Here is a 21,789-nt window from a genome sequence, read left to right on the forward strand (position 1 = left end):
AAACAACACTGTGACCAAACACCACTGTAAGCATGAACCTGAGCTGATAAAAGTAAAGTACACCAGCTTATTATGAGGACAGTTATTTGCCACAGTGGCCTCTGCGTTCTGAGCAACAACAGGCTCCTTTTTCAGAGGGAGAGGAGGGCAACAGTTAACACCATCAGATGCATTAGTGTTGACGGGTACTCCATTACCTAGGATGAAGCAGTGTGTATGCAGAGGTGTAGAGATGATCTGTGTCTATTAGACAACACAACTTCAACTATCCCAAAAGGAAGTCTTCCGTATGTCTAAATCTTCAAAAGAAGCAAAGATGGGCTCCCATAGAGATAGGTATACCCTGCTGCCTCAGTAAAAACTTTACCATCCTACTTATCTTTTAAGGATCAGCTCAAACATGCCCTCCTCCTAATCCTCGACTCCTCAGTGCCTACCTGCTCTCTCTCCTTCCTTTTAATTTCTGAAGTAGTTCTCTATCTCTTATGGTAGTTATAACCGGTATTCTGTAGCTACTTGTTGCTGCTCTTTTATTCTCTACGTTGTGTCTGATTCTTTTGTGACTCCATGGGCGGTAGCCCACCAGGCTTCTCTGTCCATGGGATTTCCCAGGCAAGAATACTGGAGTAGGTTGCCATGCATTCCTCCAGGGAATCCTCCTGACCCAGGGATCAAACCTGAGTCTCCTACATTGGCAGAGGATTCTTGACCACCGAGGCATTAGGGAAGCCACATAGCTAGTTACACACTATCTTTTCTTACATATGAGACCAGACTGCTTCAGAGGCAAGTAGCATGTTTTTATATCCCCTACCGGCACAGGAAACGAGGGATGCAGGACACAATCTTTGAACAAATCTGTAATAAGAAGTTCAATAAATATTTGTAAAGTAAATAATGAATGAGTACATTGATTAAACAATTAATTAAAGGTGTGGAACTTCTTACCTGGCTACAGAGCAACACATCTCTTTCTTCAGTGTGCAGTAAGTGGGATGGTGGGGGGTAGGTAAGAATCTGATGGGGGCATAGTGGTAGGCAAAGGAAGAAAATCAACTGCTCCTGGGTATCTAGCAGCTGTCAGGTGTCATGACTCTCCTCCAAGTGTTTAAGAGAGATCACTTTCAAATAGGACATTGTTAGATAAGGACACTTTCTGATGTCCTTTGATGCAGAACAAATTAAAAACAGAGACAAAAATCCTTGTACTCAAAACCGCCCAATGTCTTCAAGTGTGGATTTAGTTTTTCTAAATTAAAGTATTATACAACTTGAATGGGTTTTTAGATATCTTAGAAAGGGACTCAGAAGAACATCGCTTCCAAATTGTCGATATTTAAAAGTAAAGCCATTGGTTTGGTAAGGAATGCATAAACAACCCCCAAAGCTGTACTGAACACTTTTTTTTGGCTGTATATGACTGAAAAAGTGCCAACTTCATTTTGATAAGCCTTTGTTAAAAACAATAAACATGCCTGAGCTTGCAAACTATGGCATTCTGAAGAAAAAGCAATTGAGAAGACGAGGAAACGCTTAAAACGGCAATGTCTGATTAAAAAGAAAAACCTCTGTGGTAACAGATTTAGCAATAAGTCACAACACTGTGCTGCCTATTAACATGGAGGGGACCAGGGGACAATGCAAACTGAGACAAAATCAAAGCACAACACTTACCTTCATAAATAAACAAGAAGCTACATCTTAAAACTAATACAATTATAGTCCACAACACTGACACCAGGGCACCAACATCATTGAGAAAACTAACCCTCTCATGCTTCATTAAGTTTAATGTCACCACAGTGATGTCCTTGAACTAAAGGAAGTGTCATTTCAGGGACTCTGAATGAACACATGTAAAGTCACCAAGTGTGGGAATTTCTATTCACGTAGAGTTCACGTACATCAGCTCATAAAAGTCAAAGTAACTTTACCTGAATTTGTTTCTGTATTTACTTTCACACTGATTGTAAAATCAGCAGAATTATGGGATTGGAAGGTAGATAATTTGGAATACTTATGTTCATTTCCCTACTTTAAGGGCTTCCCCGGTGGTTCAGTGGTTAAGAATCTGCCTGCCAATGCAGAAGTGAGTTCGATCCCTGGGTTGGGAAGATTCCCTGGAAAAGGAACTGGCAATCCACTCCAGTATTCTTGCCTGGGAAATATCTGCCTATTTTAGTCAAAACTGAAATTCTCTTCCATCTGCCAAACAATCCTGGAAAAATTCTAATAAATAAATTGTAACCTGAGGTTCATAAGACCAAAGTTCTTTGTTTTATTCACTGATATACCTTGAGTGACCATAACATCACTGGGCACATAGTAGGCACTCAATAAATACCTATTAAAGTAACTGAAAAACATAAAAAATGTGTAATGTAACGCGAAAATGCTAAATGTGTGTGTTCAGTCCCTAAGTCATGTCGACTTTTTGAGACTCCAAGGACTGTAGCCCACCAGGCTCCTCTAGTCATGAGATTTCCCAGGCAAGAATACCGGAGTGGGTTGCCATTTCCTCTGCCAGTATCCTCCCAATCCAGGAATCAACCCAAGTTTCCTGCACTGGCAGGCAGGTTCTTTACCACTAAGCCATCTGGGGAGCCCAAAATGCTAAATGAGTCTCTTTAAAAATTCCTTTCTCTGAGCACTGTTATAGGACATCGTGTTAATCACAACACACAGATTGTCCTCATATAAGCCACTTTTCCCAAGCCAGCTCCAAAGTCACAAATCACACTCTGAATTCTAACCAATGATCAGCACAGGAAGGTAAGAACCCAAAGAGACTCCAAAGATAGATGAGGATACATTTTATCCATCTGTTTTGATTACTTCTCCTGGCAGTTCACCTGTAATGTACCTGCATATTCATCTTCATATTATTATTTAAATTCATGCATTTAAGACGTATTACTTAAAATTAAGGGTTTGTATTTTTAAAAATTATACTAAAAGGTGGTTTGACTAAATCGACCTCTCAACTGTTTCAGAATCCCACCAGTTTAAAAAGAAAAAGATGGACAAAAAATAATAACAGGAAAATGACATGATCAGATGATTCTAATCATCAATTTTGTTCTAAACGCCTGAAAGTAATATGGTTTGAAAATTGAACTGAGTTGGAAGGAGAGGGCCTGGATTCTGGTACTGCCTCAGTCACCAATGAACTTAACCACTTACCAACAGGAAACTGAGCTTCCCAGGCTGTCTGGTGAAGTCTGACCAGACGGTCTCTAAAAACCTGAACAATTTCCAAGAGCCTGTGATTATAAGTGACCAAATCCAGTCACTTAATTACTACTCCTGGGAGGGTCAGACACCATTTGCCTAGTTTGACGTGAGGTTTATGGCCAGGCAGCTGATGATTTTAAAAGCTAGGATCTCCCGAACACCTGATGAGAGTGTGTTTCTAAATATGGAGGGTCTGAAGACTTTGCTTCTGGGTTAAGCTGACTGCAGCCACAAGAGAGCCAAACTCTCAGCAAAGAAATGGTAAATTAAACTAATTAGAGTCCCTCCAGAATGGAAAGATTGAACCAGTGCCCTAGTAGGTCCCAGCTGACTTATTACCAAAAAAAAAAAAAAATTTACAAGAGATTCAGAATGAATGCTGAGTTGTGAAAGCCAAAGGCTAACCAAATAGCCTCAGGACTTACTGGAACCCTGCTCTCAAATTTTACTACAAGCACTTTTCCCTGAGTCTACACTATGGGTATCACTGATTTTCTTTGAGGACAAGAAGCAACTAAGAAATTAAGCCAATGGAAATTAACTATACATTATCACCTGAGGGAAAGGGAAGATTCTAAATAAATAAGATACGTTAGGTACAGAATCCAGAAGGAATCTTGTGCGATCTCTCCTGCAAGAGAAGTCGGCATTTGGAAATCACAGGAGGTGGGTGGGGATCAAAGCCGCTCCCTGTCCACCCACCGGCCCAGAAACTGCCCGAGCACCGGCCCAGCACCGCCGCGTCAGGTGGGCATGTGTCTTTCCCCGACACAACGGGCGCTCCGAGGGATCAAGCTATGGTGGCGGGCTCCTGGTGCGTCGCCGGGCACCCAAGGGAGCGCCCTCTGCTACCTCCACCCAGCCCAGCCCTAGAGCCTGCCGCCCGGCCGCGAAGGATGCCCGGGTCACCTGAGCCACCGCGTCCTGAGAGCGGACAGAGCGTGTGCCAGTGGGCTCCCGGGCCGGCGCGCTGGGGATCCTGGTGCCAGAGCGATCGGCGGGAGACTGCGCCCCGGCAGCCCGGCGGGCCAGCCTCCAGCCCTCCGCAGCCCGCCGAGTAAGGCAGATCCCCTCTCCTCCCGGCCGCTCCGCTTGCTCACCTCGCGCGGACCGCTGCAGCCCGGGCGGTGGCGCGCGGACATGCCCCCGGGGTGCGCCCACCGTGCGGTGGCCCCTTCCCGGGCCCCAGGCGCCGTGGTCCGCGCTCCCGAGGGGCGGGGAGCGGACGGGGCGGAGGCGCCGGCGGGGCTGGGGCTGGGGCCCCACGGGCAGCGCGGGAGGCGGAGAGCGTGGCAGGGAAAATCCCCGCGCTCAGCCTCCGAAATGCACCGGGGAGTTCAACGCCCCCAGCTCCGCCGTGGACTCTGGCCGGCGGGTGAATGGGATTTATCCCGGGATCCGCTCTACGGGCCGCGGCTTGGCGAGGGGTGAGGGGCCGCCTCGCGGTTATGTAATGGACCTGCCCGCTGTGACCTAAGCCACCTCGCTGCGGACTGCCCGACCCTCCCCGGGAACGGCGGTGCGTTGCCCCTGACCTAACAGGCAGGCAGAGGGGCTCGGTGTTCTCAAAAAGAACTTTCCCCTGCAGGGTCAAAGAGCAAGCAAGCTCTGCTTCAGGAATCCAAGGACTCCCTGAGGTGGACGCTGCAGGGATCACTGCCCTTGCAGCCCGTCCATTTCACAGCACAGAAAACTGAGGCTCCGACGTGTTTAAAGGGCTGTTTCTTCGAGCTTGAGGACCTAGAGTCAACTCTCCCGAAAAGCCGTTACCGTAGGCAAGTTACTTAAATCTCCGAGCTCAGTGTCTCCACCTGTAAAACGACGATAATAGTGTCCACTTCCTGTGCTTGATGAGAGGACAAAATGAATGAGGCGCAGGAGCCCGGTACGTAACACACCCCAGGAAAACTTACTGCTGCTGCTCGTGCTAAGGTTCGGCCCCTCCGCCCCCGTCGCCCTAAAGTCGGCTGTCCCACGGGCCTGACCAAGGAGCTGCCCCAGGGACCTTCTGTAAATTCCACTTCTTGTCAGGAGCGAAGTCTCTGAACTGAGGTCCGATTCCAACTTCTTGGGGTCTAGATGCTTGCTACTCCATAGCATCAGCGTCATCTGGGACCTTGCTAGAAATGCAGAATTGCAGGCCCAACCCCAGAGCCACTTAAAACAAGACTCCCTAGGGGATTTAGTCGGTGGTGCTTCAGAGTTTCACAATGAATCTGACATTTTGGAAAACTTGAGAAGGGGACTAGAAAGTTGTGATGCAGTGGCCACACAATACCTTAGGGTATTTTTAAAAATAGACCAGCAAAGTCCTTCCTCATTTTACATCTGGCTGTTTCTTCCCCTCTCCTCAGTTTCCTGCTCTTTATAAATCTGGATGAGCTCTTTTCACTTGTAAAAGAAAGCTCTAAGTTACCCTAAAGTAAAGGCTAGTGAAGATACCTTTAAGACACACTTTAGAGGGACTCCCTGGTGGTCCAGCGGTTAAGACTCCCCTTCCAACACAGGGCTTAGGAGTTCCATTCCATACCTCCTGCAAAATGAGCAAACAAAAAATGCAGCAGAATTTGCAAATAGGACTTGTAAAAGAATTCATTAGCATTGAATATGGACTTAAAATGTTGAGGTTGCGGGGAGCCCTGAGCTTTCAACTGTGAAGGTCTTTTAGGTAAAGGCTGGAGTACTTTTTGGTTCAGAAAAATACTTTTCTTAGTTAAACATTGCTTTGGGTGGCTGAGAAGCCGCATTTTCCACTTCAATCATGTAGGGTAACCAGCTGTTTTTAAAAGTTTTGAAGAAAAGGAAGAAACCTCACAGGCTTTCTTCCATCTGCATCCCTTGTCATAGAGGCCCCTAGAAAAGCCGAGAGCAGTTCTTTTATTTCTGTCATGAAGTGTTGGTCGGTTGTGTTTGCTTGTTCAGGTTTAGCTGGGCTGATCCTATCTCTGACAGAATGATTTTCATCTTTTGAGAGGTGAGTCTTGGTGGATTATTGATGATGGGGTTGATAGAGAAGGTCACTCCCATCTGCCTCCCCCTTCAGGGTCCCCTCCCATGCAAGGATGGTTCCAAGGGGTGGGTGGTGTGGAGGTCGAGTTGGAGAAGATGGAAAGAGGAAAGGAATCTCCTTTCCGTGAGGCCGGAGGAGCTGGGGAGGAGGGGGACAAACCCCTCTCCTTGCCTTGAAATCTAATGAGGAAAGAAGGGGAAAATGAAGCATTTCTCGTAAAGAGTGCTATCCAATAGAATTTTCTGTAATGGTGGAAATGTTCTGTCTGTGCAGTCCAAAATGGCTGTGAAATGTGGCTTTGTCGTTTAGTTGCTAAGTCTGAGACCACAGGGACTCCCCATGGACGCCACCAGGTTCCTCTGTCTGTGGGATTTCCCAGGCAAGAATATTGGAGTGAGTTGCTGTTTTCTTCTCCAGGGCATCTTCCTGGACCAGGAATGGAACCTTTCATCTCCTGCATTAGCAGGTGGTTTCTTTACCAGTGAGCCACCAGGGAGGCCCTAAATGTAGTTATTTACATTTAAATTTTAATCAAAATTCAAGGTTTTTGTGTTTGTCTCTTGTTGCTAGTCCATTGCAGCAATCACATTGCAAGCGCTACACCAGTGTGTAGCTAGTACCGTAGGGGACAGTATGTCAAACATTTCCTTCATCACAGGAAGTTCTGTTGGACAGTGGTGCCGAGAGGCCAGGATTTTGGTGAGGAGGTGAACCCAGATATTTCACCTTTTCCAAATTCTAGTCAGAATCTCATCTGTCCTCTGGTAAGTGGAGGACCTGATCATTAAACCTCAGCCATTGAGTCCTTATGAGAGTCAGGCTGGAATAACCCATAGAACGTGTTGGTTGCCATCCTCTGCACATAGTAAATGTGCACAAAATCTTAACCAGTATTAATATTTCATAGTTTTAAAAGTTTTGTTATTAGTCAAGTCACCTTTTGCACATCCACAGCTGTGCTCCAGCCCCCTCCGCTAGCTTCTTCCTCCCCTTTGTGAGCTGGGCACTAACCTGTGCTGTTTTGGCCAGGAGGCACAGCCTACTTGGTCAAATCCCTACCATTCGTGCCCAATAAATAACAAATGTGTAAACTAAAGTCACATTGTACCCTGGTTCAGGGGAATCGATTGTCAAATGAGATTCTCAGAAGCGTGACACCTTAGGGTACATCCATTATAGAAGGAATTGTTTGTTCCTGTTATTTGCTCAAACAAGGATGTGTGGACTCAGCAGAGAGAAACGAGAACATTGGCTCCAGATAAGTAATATTTGGGGTGTCCACGTCAAGCTGGAAGCTACCAGGAGGTTGGAGGTAGAGGTGGATGGAAACATGAAGCTTTTACCTAAATAGAATTTGAAAGTTTATTTCCATGGCTAATAAGGAATCCAAGGATAAACTGTAAACAGCATTAAAAAGATGCAAGTATTTTATGCTATCAGGTATGCAAATGAGGGCAGTGCACAAAATGGGAAATCGCGAAATTCTTCACGGAACACCAGGAAACAGCTTTCTGAATAACCGTCTTCTCAAATTCTTTTTCTTTGACTTCTTTAATAAGATCACATCCTGTGGGCACCTTTCAGATTCTACTTTGTGTATTGTCTTCCTTGGTTCTTATTCCATCACATGACTTCTTCTGAAAGTTTTAGAATTCAGCATCTATTTCTCTGCTTTTCTTTCTTCACCCAAATCCTTACCCCTGCCTTGTCACGGCAGTGACCAAACACCCGCCTGTCAGAGGCAGTGCATTCCCAGTTCTGACCTCTCTCTGAGCTCCCAGGCCCCCAGTGGATATTGTAACTTAAATCTTCCCCACCCCATCGCTTCAAATGTTAACCTATCAAGAACTTGCTAGCTGGGTGACCTTGGGTAAGATGAATAACAACTCAAAACTTCAGTTTCTTCATTTATGAAACAGCAAAATAGCACCTTCCTTCTAGGACTACCTTGAAGGTTAAATCAGACATATATAAAAAATAAAAAGAAAAAAAATGAGACATATGTGTGAGTGCCTAGCACAGTGGCTAATGTATTGTTGTTTTTGTTGTTTTAGACCCAAAATCGTGTCTGACTCTTTGTGGCCGCATGGACCTTAGCCCACCTTAGCCTACTCTGTCCATGGGACTTCCCAGGCAAGAAGACTGGAATGGGTTGCCGTTCCCTTTCTCAATGGGTCTTCCTGTGTTGGCAGGCGGTTGCTTTACCACTGAGCCACCTAGGAAGCCAGCTAATGCATAGTAAGTACTTAATCCATGTTAGCAGAATGATTCTCAGTAGCCAAGATATGGAAACAAACTTTGTGTCTGTTGATGGATTAATGGATAAAGAAAATGTGATATATATATATATTATTGTCATAATAAAGAAGATCCTGCCACTTGCAACTGTATGGTTGAACCTGGAAGACAATTTGCTATATGAGTAAGCCAGACACAGAAAGACAAATACTGGATAATCTCACTTACATGTGGAGTCTAAAAAATTTAAGTTCATAGAAGCAGAGAATAGAACAGTGGTTGCCAAGGCCTGGGTGCCGTGGGAAGTGGGGAGATATTGGCCAAATGGTATAAACTTTTAGTTATAAGATGAGTGAATTCTGGGGATCTAATGTACTTTTGGAGAAGGAAATGGCAACCCACTCCAGTATTCTTGCCTGGAGAATCCCGTGGAGGGAGGAACCTGGTAGGCTACAGTCCACAGGGGTCGCAAAGAGTCGGACACGACTGAGCTAGTTCACTTCACTTCACTTCACGTCAATGTGCTTTTGAACTGTGGTGCTGGAGAAGACTCTTGAGAGCCCCTTGGACTGCAAGGAGATCCAACCAGTCCATTCTGAAGGAGATCAGCCCTGGGATTTCTTTGGAAGGAACGATGCTAAAGCTGAAACTCCAGTACTTTGGCCACCTCATGCGAAGAGTTGACTCATTGGAAAAGACTGTGATGCTGGGAGGGATTGGGGGCAGGAGGAGAAGGGGACGACAGAGGATGAGATGGCTGGATGGCATCACCGCCTCAATGGACGTGAGTCTGAGTGAACTCCAGGAGTTGATGATGCACAGGGAGGCCTGGCGTGCTGCGATTCATGGGGTCACAAAGAGTTGGACACGACTGAGCGACTGAACTGAACTGAACTGAACTGAACTTACAGCGTGGTGATTATAGTTAACAATACTGTATTTTATAGTGAAATTTGCAAAGTGAGTAGATTGTAAATGTTTTTACCACACACACCAAAAAAGATAATTGTGTTATATGTTACTGGTTTTAGTTAGCTTGATTGTGGTAATCGTTTCACAATGTATACATATATCAAATCATCATGTTGTACACTTTAAATAGGTTTAATTTTTATTTGTCAGTTATACCTCAATAAGTTGAGAGGGGGAATTAAAAATAAAATAAATGCTAGCTGAAAATACGCAGAATACAAACACTCCTCCCTTGACCGCAGGGAGTGTAAGCTGTTTCATGGCAGGAGACGTCCCGGTTTCATTAACCATTCCCCCAACGCTGCCAGAGCAGGAACTCCGGTAAACCTTTTGGAATGAGTGAATGTTAGTTATGCCTCACCTTTGTGGTCACCTCTGTGATTCTTCCTCTTTGATTAGTACTTACAACATTTACCCTGAACTAAGTCACCAGCCATTGGCAGGACCATGACAGCCCCACATCTAACCCAATGCTACCACTTGCTCCCTGCCTCAGGGCTCATGTGCGGCTTGAGAGTTCCCTGACCCAGCTCGGATGTCTTCTGAGGACACCTGGGATAAGAAAATTTACATGGAGACTGGGAACGAGAGAGTAGCTGCTGGTTTTTCACTCGACTAGATGTGAGGTATGACCCAAAAAACTGGCGAGAAATTCCCTGTGGTCTGGCCACAGACCTTGTGACCTACCCTTTCTTGACCCATAGGACCAGCACGCAGGGCCTACTGATGTAAATAACATTGAGCTTCATTTTCCAGTTAATTTCTTCAAAATCTTTCAAATTATTGCTCAAACTTTTATGTCATTTTCCCCCTGAAATACGCATTTGAGTTTAGCATTTTGTATCTCCAAGTCAAATTTAAATAAAATTACATAATTTTCATCATGTTAAGAGATGTCGTATACCTCCTTTCCTTATCTGAATGGCTGTTGGGAGAGTTGTGAGGAGTTTATTGATATTTATTGAGTTCCTTTAATGTCCCCGACTCTGGGTATATACATTTCCTTCTACCCTCACAGGACTTATTTTCCTATTGAGGGACAGAGCTCAGAGTGGTTAAATAAATTGCTCAATATTATGCAACTAGAAAACTGTGCTGGCATATGAAGCCAGGTCTGTTTACTCTGGGGTAGACTGATTTCGAAAAGAGCTGGTATTCTCCATTCCTGTTTCCATATCCTTTGCAATGTGAATTAGCCCCAACCATCAAGAAGTGGGGCCTTGTTTCCCCAACCCTGTGAATCAGGGCTGGTCCAGTGACTATTTTAACCAGTGGGAAGGAAGAGTGGTGGGCCAATACTGAGTCTAGACCTTAGGGCCATGCCCCCACTGGCTCTGTCTCTCAGTACCCTTCATCGCCACAAGAATGAGCCTGAGCTAACCTGTTGGAAGATGAGCGAACACATGGAAACAAGCTCAGTCATTTCAGTCACCCCAGCCAAGTCCCCAGACAGCGGGAGAGCCAAGCCAAGATTAGCAACGCTGGCTGCTAGCCCCACAGCAGGCTCTGGGTGCACCAGTGAGCCCATCTAGACCAGCTCAGATCAGTAGAACGGCCCTGCCAACCTACACAGGCTCAAACATAAAGGTTTCCTAGGTTTCCTATTGTAGCCACTGCGGGGTTGTGGTGGTTTGTCATGCAGCATTATTTAATCAAGAGATAAGTAATATAAATTCACAACATCTGCAGATCTTGTATTTACCTTGTAATAATATAAAAGTTTTTGCAAACATGTCTATCAGAAGTCTTTCTTCCCCAGGGTTTATCATGCTATTATGCTCTTTTCAGTGACTCAAGAGGGGGAAAAAAAAAAACCCTGTTGTGAGCAATATGTTAGAAAAAGGAAAGTATTTGTGTTTAATGGGCCAATTTAATGAGTGATCGAATTGCAAACTGAACTACAGTGTGTGCCTCTTCATTTCTATCATCAGACAAATCCAGCATAATCAAATCAACCAGTGCTTTTGAGTGTCTAGGCTGTGCGTGGTACAATAGTATTTTAAGACAGGGTTCCTGTCATCAAGGAATTTACAATCTAGTTGAAGTAGAAATGCAAATGAGAGAAGCTGAATAACAATAAAAGATTTCAAAAACACCATCACCACACGCTACCACTTCAGAAAGAGAAGGTGCATGATCATTTTGGTAAAGGAAGTCAGTGTTTGCCCTAACTCAGTAGTTGCTGAGCGGTTGCTAGGTTGTGTCCGACTCTCTGCTAGAATTCAGGGGAGAATCTAAATGCTTGTGACAGAAACTAGGTAAATGCTGACTTTACAGGTGGTTCTGGAACTCCTTGGAGCAAGTCAGTGAGCAGATAGGAAGGCCCTCGTGGTAGTGTGAAACTGCAGGTAATAACATTAGCAGTGAGAAAGTGCAAGGTGTGTTTGGCGGTGAGTAAATAAGTCTTTTTGATGAGAACAGGGAAAATCAATAGGACAAAGTGACTGATTAGATAGGGAGTGAAAGAGACAGGACAAGCACATGTGTCTCCAACTGGGAGGATGGTGATCATTAACAGAGAGAGGGGTTAAGAGGTAGCAGTTGGTGAACAATTCAGTATACATGTAGAGCTTGGGGTGGGCGTGAAATACCCATCAGGCTGCTGGAAATTTAGGGCAGGGGCCAGGAGAAAAGGTCAAAGTTAGAGATAAGGCTTGAAAATCTTCAGTGCAAGAGAGCTGAGATGAAACCAGACCAAAAGGACAAGGCCTGGACCTTGCGGAATGCCCGCAATGTCTAGTAAGGGAGATAAGGAAGATGCGTAGCTGACAGCTAAGCAGGATGGAGCAAGTGCTACGTGAGTCACAGAAGAGGGATAACCATTCAGGGCTAAGAGGGGTGTACACAGCAGAACAGAACTTTCTCTTTCAGGAGAAGAGTGAGTGATAATAAGCAGGACCTGCTCCCACATGGCTTCTGGAAGTCATTTGAAGAGGCGCCTGGTTCCAGCTAGACAGCTCACCTGCTAACATCAGAAACACAGTGAAGACCGATTAGACTCTAATTGCCAAAAAAAAAAAAAAATCAGCCAGCTTTGTTTGGGACTGATTTACCCTTTTTGACTCTCTCTGTTGATCTTCTTAATGGATTAATTAGCAAGTTCCTCCTTCACCTTTATTCATTTTGATAGATTCAGAAAGTGCAAAGTGAACAAACTATTTGATGAGGACAAAGCCAACCCAAATAGATAAGGCACCAAGGTAAACAAAGAGTGGTCACACCCCCTTTTAGTTTCTATGCTAAAATATCTTAAGTGTTACATAAATTACCATGTACTGACTGGGTGCTACCGTTTCTGGTTTTTCATCAGAGACGCGTTTACACATCCCTATGAATTAGTCTCATGATTATAGGTGACGCCATGACAACATCATTAAGTGAAGAAAATACAATTCATCCCAGCCACTGGAAGAACCACTCAAAGAGTTTCTAGCAATATAAATAATAGGCATTGGTTATATTTTATTTCAGCAGAATGTGAAGACTAGAAAAGCACAAAGTGAAAAAAAGGCCACATCGGCTTTTATACCTTTGTATAAACTGCTTTCCAGTTGCTTCGAGTGTCTCCAACCAATGCGAAGGTTAGTGAAGGCAGTGTACTTGTAAGCAGACTCATCCCCGTTAACCTGGTGTATACCTGATCCAAGTGAATGCTCCAGAAAAACTGCATGAAGGAACGGGTACATTCATAATCTTTCCAAATGGTCCAGAGTCCTAAATTTGAGAATCATGACTTAGGTATATCTACGTATTCCAAGGATCGTTGGAAAGGGGGAAGGCACCCCAGTGGACCGGACCTTCTTTCCCTTTTCTGCCTCTTTAAGTAAAATAGTTCTCTTTTATGGTTTTATTGTATTGGGCTTCCAATTCATTCGATTCATCAAGCCAGAAATCTAAGTTTTCTCTTAGGAGTCTTAAGTAATCTTACCTCCCACATCAATCCATCTGTAAGTCCCGTCAATTATCTCGTCAAAATAGAGCTCAAAATCTGCCTCTCCTTTCTCCATTTGCGCTGCCAACACCCTAATCCAGTCTGCAATCTTCTCTTGCTTACTCCTGCTATAGCATCCTAACCCATCTACTTGTTTCTGCCCTAAGCCTCTCTGCCAGTCAGTCCATTCTCATGAGAACACTAAGAAACTTTTTCTCAAAACTTAAATTAGGACTTCCCTGGTGGTCGAGTGGGTTTAGAATCCGCCGGCCAACATAGAGGCCATGAGTTCCACCCCTGGTCTGGGAAGATCCCGCATGCTGCAGGGCAGCTAAGCCAGTGTACCAAGCTACTGACTCCATGCGCTGCAACTTCTGAAGCCCACGCGCCTAGAGCCCACGCTGGGCAACAAGAGAAGCCGCCACAGTGAGAAGCTGGCCCATTGCAACTAGACAGTAAGCCCCACTTGCCACAACTAGAGAAAGCCGGCACACAGCAGTGAATATCCAGCACAACCCAGATTAAAAATAAATTAAAAAATGAAACTTAAATTAGATCACATTGCTTCACAGCTTAAAACTTTTCTATGGTTCCCCAAGTACCAACCTGGGTTCTTCTGACCATGGTCCATAAGTGTGCCATGCCCCTGCCTGTCTTTGCATCATCTTGTGCCACATTCCCCATGTCTATTATTTATTTTTTTTAGCATCAAGCCAAGGAGGCAGAGGCTTTTGCTTTTGTCTTTTCTCTTGCCTGGAAAGCTCTTCATCATTTTTTGCAAAGACCTCAGCTTCAATATCCCTTCCCCAGAGGTCTTATCAGACCATTCTAACTTAAACTCAATTATCTCCCTCCTCCATTATTTTCCTTCTTAGCACTATTTTCCCCCTGCATAATTTGTTTTGCAACTTTTTGTTGCTGTTTGCTTTCATTTTCTTTGACCTTCAACTAAAAGCTCAGTGAGAATAGGAACTACACCCGTTGTGTTCACTACTGTGCCTGTAAACCTAGCATGGTGCTTGGCATATATTAGGAACTCAGTTATTGGATGAATCAATGGTTAAAAGGAGTCAAAGCTTTCAAGGTGTGGAGTCCCTGAGACAGAGAGAGATGTATTCTTGTTTATCTGTATGTATGCATGTATCAAAGTAAGAAATAAGAGTTGCAGTACTTTGAGGGAGAATGCCAATTGATTATACAACATGCATTATTAATACTTGTTATGGTTATATTAAAACTCATACAAAGCCTATGTAATCTCATTTCCAGAGTTTAGGCTTCTGGCCAAGAACATTATGACAGTCTAGTTTGGCGTTAGCATCATCTGGAGAGGGTCTAAGGCAGGGTTATTGAATTAGATTTGGCTGCTTGCTAAGCAGCACATTGCATTTCGCATCCCTGATGGAGGCGGACGTGGGAGACGAGAGGGCGATGTCATGCGGGGAGAGTGGGAGTGGGTGAGGATGATGAGAACGACCTCTCAGCTCCCTTCCAACTGCTTCTGATTCTTCCATTCCAGCTGAGCCAAGTCAGCCTAGTTAAACAGTTATGGAGGGCCTTCTGTATGCCAGGAGCTGAGCTGGGATCATGACCGTGAACAATGTAGACACCCACTCTGTCTTCACAGGATCTGGAGATGGTCAACGGGAGGCGAGCACGACTGGGCAAAACCAGATGGTGACATCAGTCAGTACTTGGCTGTCCTCTTAGAATGTCAGTTTGGCACAAGAATTAGCCGTGTAGTGAACAATAAAAAGAAACTCTTTCTTTTTTTTTTTTAATAGCACTTTCTTGAGTGGTGTAGAATATTTTAATCCCCAGTTCCATGAAATGACCACTGGACGCATTTGAAATGGCCCCGGAATTTGAAATCTCAGCTGCCTTCTCTTGAATGTTCCTTCATCCCCTCATTTGTTGGAGCTCTTTCACCATAGCTACATGTTTATTGTATTTCCTGGGTGATACTGAGCCATTTTTTCCTTAATTTAATAGTAAAATCCATATGCACTTCTCTTATTAGATTTATGAAATAATAGAATTCTGTCTTGCCCAGAATTTCATGATATGCAATCCTGCGGCTGTTTTCCAGTACCCTGTTGTGTTTACAGTTACTCACTCACATTTGATGGAACACCACGGTGCCAGTTTGTAACCCATGGCAGCCGGAGTAGTGCGCCTTTTATTTTCGGATTAGCCCCTCTGCAGTCATCATCGTTTTCCATATTAGGTAGTATATTCATTGTTAGTATAAATCATACTCTTCTGAATTGTCTCAGCACCAACATCGCCAAGTAGCTGGCTCTTTTCACACCTACCTTTTTGAAGCAGAATATTGACTTATTTATTTGGCTGCACCAGGTATCTGTTGCAGCTTGCAAACTCCTAGTTTCGGCATGTGGGATCTAGTCCCCAGACCAGGATCGAACCCGGCCCCCTTCACTGGGAGCACAGAGTCTTAGTCACTGAACATCAGGGAAGTCCGACACCTACCTTTTATTTAAAGTTGACAATAGTTGTCTGACTACTTGCCAGATGTTTCCTCTACTTTTTTCAGCTATTTTATGACTTAGTGGAAAAAAAAATTACGGATTATGTGATGATGTTGGGCACATCATTAAATTCTCTGAGCCTGCTATTTCATCTGTAAAACTGAAGGATTTAATTAGGTTAGAGGTTAAATTACTGGAGGGTAGGCAAATTTTGCTCTCAGGTGGCTTGAAATGGCCTTCACAACATTTAGATTAATTCACTGACAGCTGTCTCAAATTGAGAGATTTCCTATAAAACTCCAGGTTTCTAGCTTCTGTTTGAAAGAGCAACATCTGAATTCCCTTGAAATGTCTGGCTCCAGAGACTCCCTGCCTCTGTCTCAAATCCTCATATTTTCGCTAATGACAAGGGAGGAAGCCACTGCTAACCTTTTGCATTTCTTTTCTGAGGGCACCTGAAGATGGTTACGCCCCATGCCCTGTTCCTGCTGAAATCTAACAGGAGATTTAGAAGAACCAGGCTCAGTAAAGGGAAGCTCTCCTGATGGTCTGGAAAATTCCTTGAGGAAAGAGAAACAGAGACCTCACCTATACGACCACCTTTGGCCACTGTTCATGCTGTGACCTTGCATTGCTCAGTATTCATCATGGCTCTGGTTGAATGCATTTGTTTAAAAAAATATTTGGGGTGTGGGGAGGAAGGTTGGAGAAACTGCTGCCTTTGCAGGGGACACAAGAGACACGGGTTCAAGCCCTGGGTTGAGAAGATCCCCTGAAGTAGGAAATCACAACCCGCTCCAGTACTTGCCTGGAAAATCCCATTGACAGAGGAACCTGATGGGCTACAGTCCATGGGGCTGCAAAGAGTCAGACAGGACTGACCGCGCTCGCACACACACTCACTCACTCACTCGCTCACTAAGGGTGTAGGACAAAAGGGTTTATCTTGCCCCCTTGTCCCTTCTGGTTCTCTGAACCCACTTTCCCTAGAGCAGTTTTTTCTGTCTGCTAACGTTAGGGGAAGGTGTGTGTGTGTCAAGGGGAGCCGGTCTTGTTTGGGTTTTTTAAAAAAGAAGAAAATTCTGGCCTGAACTGCTGAGGAGAGAGTAGTCTTTAAGTTGGACACCTGCTCTTCACCTAATCGCAGTCCCCACCTGGCCCATTTTATTTATTTATCCATCTGGTCCCTTTAGTCATCTGAGTTCCCACTAGGAAATCTCTAAATCCTCCTGCATCTTAATAAATCTAATCATTTTAAGATATTCTTTCAGAGTCTAACCTCTGCAGGCAGGTATATCCCTCCCTCCCTCTCCTGACAAGAGTATTACCAGTCTAAACACAAAGATACAATCCCCTGTCTGGGTTCCAGCAAATCCCCAGAAAAATCCCTAGCACATAGAAGTATTCAGTAAACATTTGTGGAATGAAGTATTCAGGATTAGCGATTAACTTTGGAAAGGATCTATGGTGATTAACAGAGCAAATTAGTGTTTAAGAGGACCCAGACAACTACCTTAATTGCAATATCATTCTATTTTATGTTACCCAGTAGAGACGGATAGCCAGCTTAAAATGCTTTATTTAAATATTTTGTTGTTGTGCAGTCTCAGTCGTATCTGACTCTTTGTGACCCATGGACTGCAGCGAGCCAGCTTCCCTATCCTTCATTATCACTCCCTATTAACATGTCCTGGGTACAAATCCAATCAGGCTTCTAGGTTTCAATTTTATTTCTACAGAAGGATAGGTATATATTCCAGGCAGTAATGAAGAAAAACAATAAGCCTGAGTCTTAAAGGAATAATGACTTTGCTTCTTTTACTAAGATAGTCTTTAAAAATAAGCTCTGTGAGCTAGAACAAATAATTTCACAATTTGTATGCAATTACGAAAAACCTTGAATAGCCAAAGCAATCTTGAGAAAGAAGAATGGAACTGGAGAAATCAACCTGCCTGACTTCAGGCTCTACTACAAAGCCACAGTCATCAAGACAGTATGGTACTGGCACAAAGACAGAAATATAGATCAATGGAATAAAATAGAAAGCCCAGAGATAAATCCACACACCTATGGACACCTTTTCTTTGACAAAGGAGGCAAGAAGATACAATGGAGAAAAGACAATCTCTTTAACAAGTGGTGCTGGGAAAACTGGTCAACCACTTGTAAAAGAATGAAACTAGAACACTTTCTAACAACATACACAAAAATAAATTCAAAATGGGTTAAAGATCTAAACGTAAGACCAGAAACTATAAAACTCCTAGAGGAGAACATAGGCAAAACACTCTCCAACATAAATCACAGCAGGATCTTCTATGACCCACCTCCCAGAATATTGGATATAAAAGCAAAAATAAACAAATGGGACCTAGTTAAAATTAAAAGCTTCTGCACAACAAAGGAAACTCTAAGCAAGGTGAAAAGACAGCCTTCAGAATGGAAGAAAATAATAGCAAATGAAGCAACTGACAAAGAACTAATCTCAAAAATATACAAGCAACTCCTGCAGCTCAATTCCAGAAAAATAAATGACCCAATCAAAAAATGGGCCAAAGAACTAAACAGATATTTTTCTAAAGAAGACATACAGATGGCTAACAAACACATGAAAAGATGCTCAACATCACTCATTATCAGAGAAATGCAAATCAAAACCACAATGAGGTACCACTTCACACCAGTCAGAATGTCTGAGATCCAAAAGTCTACAAGCAATAAATGCTGGAGAGGGTGTGGAGAAAAGGGAATCCTCTTACACTATTGGTGGGAATGCAAACTAGTACAGCCACTATGGAGAACAGTGTGGAGATTCCTTAAAAAACTGGAAATTGAACTGCCTTATGACCCAGCAATCCCACAACTGGGCATACACACCAAGGAAACCAGAATTGAAAGAGACATGTGTACCCCAATGTTCATCACAGCACTGTTGATAATAGCCAGGACATGGAAGCAACCTAGATGTCCATCAGCAGACGAATGGATGAGAAAGCTGTGGTACATATACACAATGGAGTATTACTCAGCTGTCAAATAGAATACATGTGAATCAGTGCTAATGAGGTGGATGAAACTGGAGCCAATTATACAGAGTGAAGTAAGCCAGAACGATAAACACCAATACAGTATACTAATGCTTATATATGGAATTTCAAAAGATGGTAATGATAACCCTGTATGTGAGACAGCAAAAGAGACATAGACGTATAGAACAGTCTTTTGGACTCTGTGGGAGAGGGCGAGGGTGGGATGATTTGGGAGAATGGCATTGAAACATGTATACTATCATATATGAAACAAATCACCAGTCCAGGTTCAATGCATGATACAGGATTCTTGGGGCTGGTGCACTGGGATGACCCAGAGGGATGGGATGGGGAGGGAGGTGGGAAGGGGTTCAGGATTGGGAACACGTGTGCACCCGTGGCGGATTCATGTTGACATATGGCAAAACCAATACAATATTGAAAAGTAATTGGCCTCCAAAAAAAAATAATAGAAGTTTTGACTTTTTTCAAAAAAAAAAAAAAAAAAAAGCTCTATGAAAATCAGGTTTCTTAATGGCGCCAGGGCAAGGATAAGTGGCTGAACACTGCTCCCTTGTGGTTAGTATTAAAACTTACAACCTACACTTGGGCTGAAACTCCAATACTTCGGCCCTCTGATGCGAAGAACTGACTCCCTGGAAAAGCCCCTGATGCTGGGAAAGATTGAAGGCACGAGGAGAAGAGGATGACAGAGGGCGAGATGGTTGGATGACATCACCGACTAGATGGACGTGAGTTTGAACAAACTCCAGGAATTGGTGATGGACAGGGAAGCCTGGCATGCTGAAGTCCATGTGGGTAGCAAAGAGTCGGATACGACTGAGCGACTGAACTAAAATGCCGACACAGATACAGAGAACAAACTAGTAGAGGTTACCAGAAAGAAGAGGGAATGCGGAGGGACAAGTTAGGGGTAGAAGATTAAGAATTATGAACTACCATGTATGAAATAAATAAGCAACAAGCATAAATTGTACAACACAGGGAAACATAGCCACTATTTTGTAAATATTTTAAGTGGATATAATCTATAAAAATCAGATTTATGATATTCTTTGCAGCCAAAGATGGAGATGCTCTATACAGTCAGCAAAAACAAGACAGGAGCTGACTGTGGCTCAGATGATGAACTCCTAATTGCCAAATTCAGACTTAAATTGAACAAAGTAGGGAAAACCACTAGACCATTCAGGTATGACCTAAATCAAATCCCTTATGATTATTCAGTGGAAGTGAGAAATAGATTTAAGGGCCTAGATCTGATAGATAGAGTGCCTGATGAACTATGGATGGAGGTTCATGACATTGTACAGGAGACAGGGATCAAGACCATCCCCATGGAAAAGAAACGCAAAAAAGCAAAATGGCTGTCTGAGGAGGCCTTACAAATAGCTGTGAAAAGAAGTGAAAAGCAAAGGAGAAAAGGAAAGATATTCCCATTTGAATGCAGAGTTCCAAAGGATTGCAAGGAAAGATAAGAAAGCCTTCCTCAGCGATCAATGTAAAGAAATAGAGGAAAACAACAGAATGGGAAAGACTAGAGATCTCTTCAAGAAAATTAGAGATACCAAGGAAACATTTCATGCAAAGATGGGCTCGATAAAGGACAGAAATGGTAGGGACCTAACAGAAGCAGAAGATATTAAGAAGAGGTGGCAAGAATACACAGAAGAACTCTACAAAAAAGATCTTCACTATCCAGGTAATCACAATAGTGTGATCACTCACCTAGAGCCAGACATCCTGAAATGTGAAGTCAAGTGGGCCTTAGGAAGCATCACTACGAACAAAGCTAGTGGAGGTGATGGAATTCCAGTTGAGCTATTTCCAATCATGAAAGATAATGCTGTGAAAGTGCTTCACTCAATATGCCAGCAAATTTGGAAAACTCAGCAGTGGCCACAGGACTGGAAAAGGTCAGCTTCATTCCAATCCCAAAGAAAGACAATACCAAAGAATGTTCAAACTACCACACAATTGCACTCATCTCACACACTAGTAAAGTAATGCTCAAAATTCTCCAAGCCAGGCTTCAGCAATACGTGAACTGTGAACTTCCTGATGTTCAAGCTGGTTTTAGAAAAGGCAGAGGAACCAGAGATCAAATTGCCAATATCCGCTGGATCATTGAAAAAGCAAGAAAGTTCCAGAAAAACATCTATTTCTGCTTTATTGACTCTGCCAAAGCCTTTGACTGTGTGGATCACAACAAACTGTGGAAAATTCTGAGAGAGATGGGAATACCAGACCACCTGACCTGCCTCTTGAGAAATCTGTATGTAGGTCAGGAAGCAACAGTTAAAACTGGACATGGAACAACAGACTGGTTCCAAATAGGAAAAGGAGTACGTCAAGGCTGTATGTTGTCACCCTGCTTATTTAACTTCTATGCAGAGTACATCATGAGAAATGCTGGGCTGGAAGAAGCACAAGCTGAAATCAAGATTGCTGGGAGAAATATCAATAACCTCAGATTTGCAGATGACACCACCCTTATTGCAGAAAGTGAAGAGGAACTAAAAAGCCTCTTGATGAAAGTGAAAGAGGAGAGTGAAAAAGTTGGCTTAAAGCTCAACATTCAGAAAACAAAGGTCATGGCATCTGGTCCCATCACTTTATGGGAAATAGATGGGAAACAGTGGAAACAGTGTCAGACTTTATCTTTCTGGGCTCCAAAATCACCACAGATTGTGATTGCAGCCATGAAATTAAAAGACGCTTACTCCTTGGAATGAAAGTTATGACCAACCTAGATAGCACTTTCAAAAGCAGAGACATTATTTTGCCAACAAAGGTCCGTCTAGTCAAGGCTATGGTTTTTCCAGTGGTCATGTATGGATGTGAGAGTTGGACTGTGAAGAAAG

General features: G+C 43.5%; 1 long non-coding RNA gene across 1 annotated transcript; it reads left to right on the forward strand.

The window, feature by feature from the left end:
• Positions 1-4,184: 4,184 nt before the first annotated feature.
• Positions 4,185-11,301, forward strand: LOC138070294 (uncharacterized). Its single transcript, XR_011144146.1, has 4 exons — positions 4,185-4,291; positions 4,823-5,119; positions 8,299-8,482; positions 9,951-11,301. It is a non-coding gene; the product is annotated as an uncharacterized lncRNA (long non-coding RNA).
• Positions 11,302-21,789: the final 10,488 nt, after the last annotated feature.

The sequence above is a fragment of the Capricornis sumatraensis genome, chromosome 23, assembly GCF_032405125.1.
Source record: "Capricornis sumatraensis isolate serow.1 chromosome 23, serow.2, whole genome shotgun sequence".
Taxonomy (NCBI): Eukaryota; Metazoa; Chordata; class Mammalia; order Artiodactyla; family Bovidae; genus Capricornis; species Capricornis sumatraensis.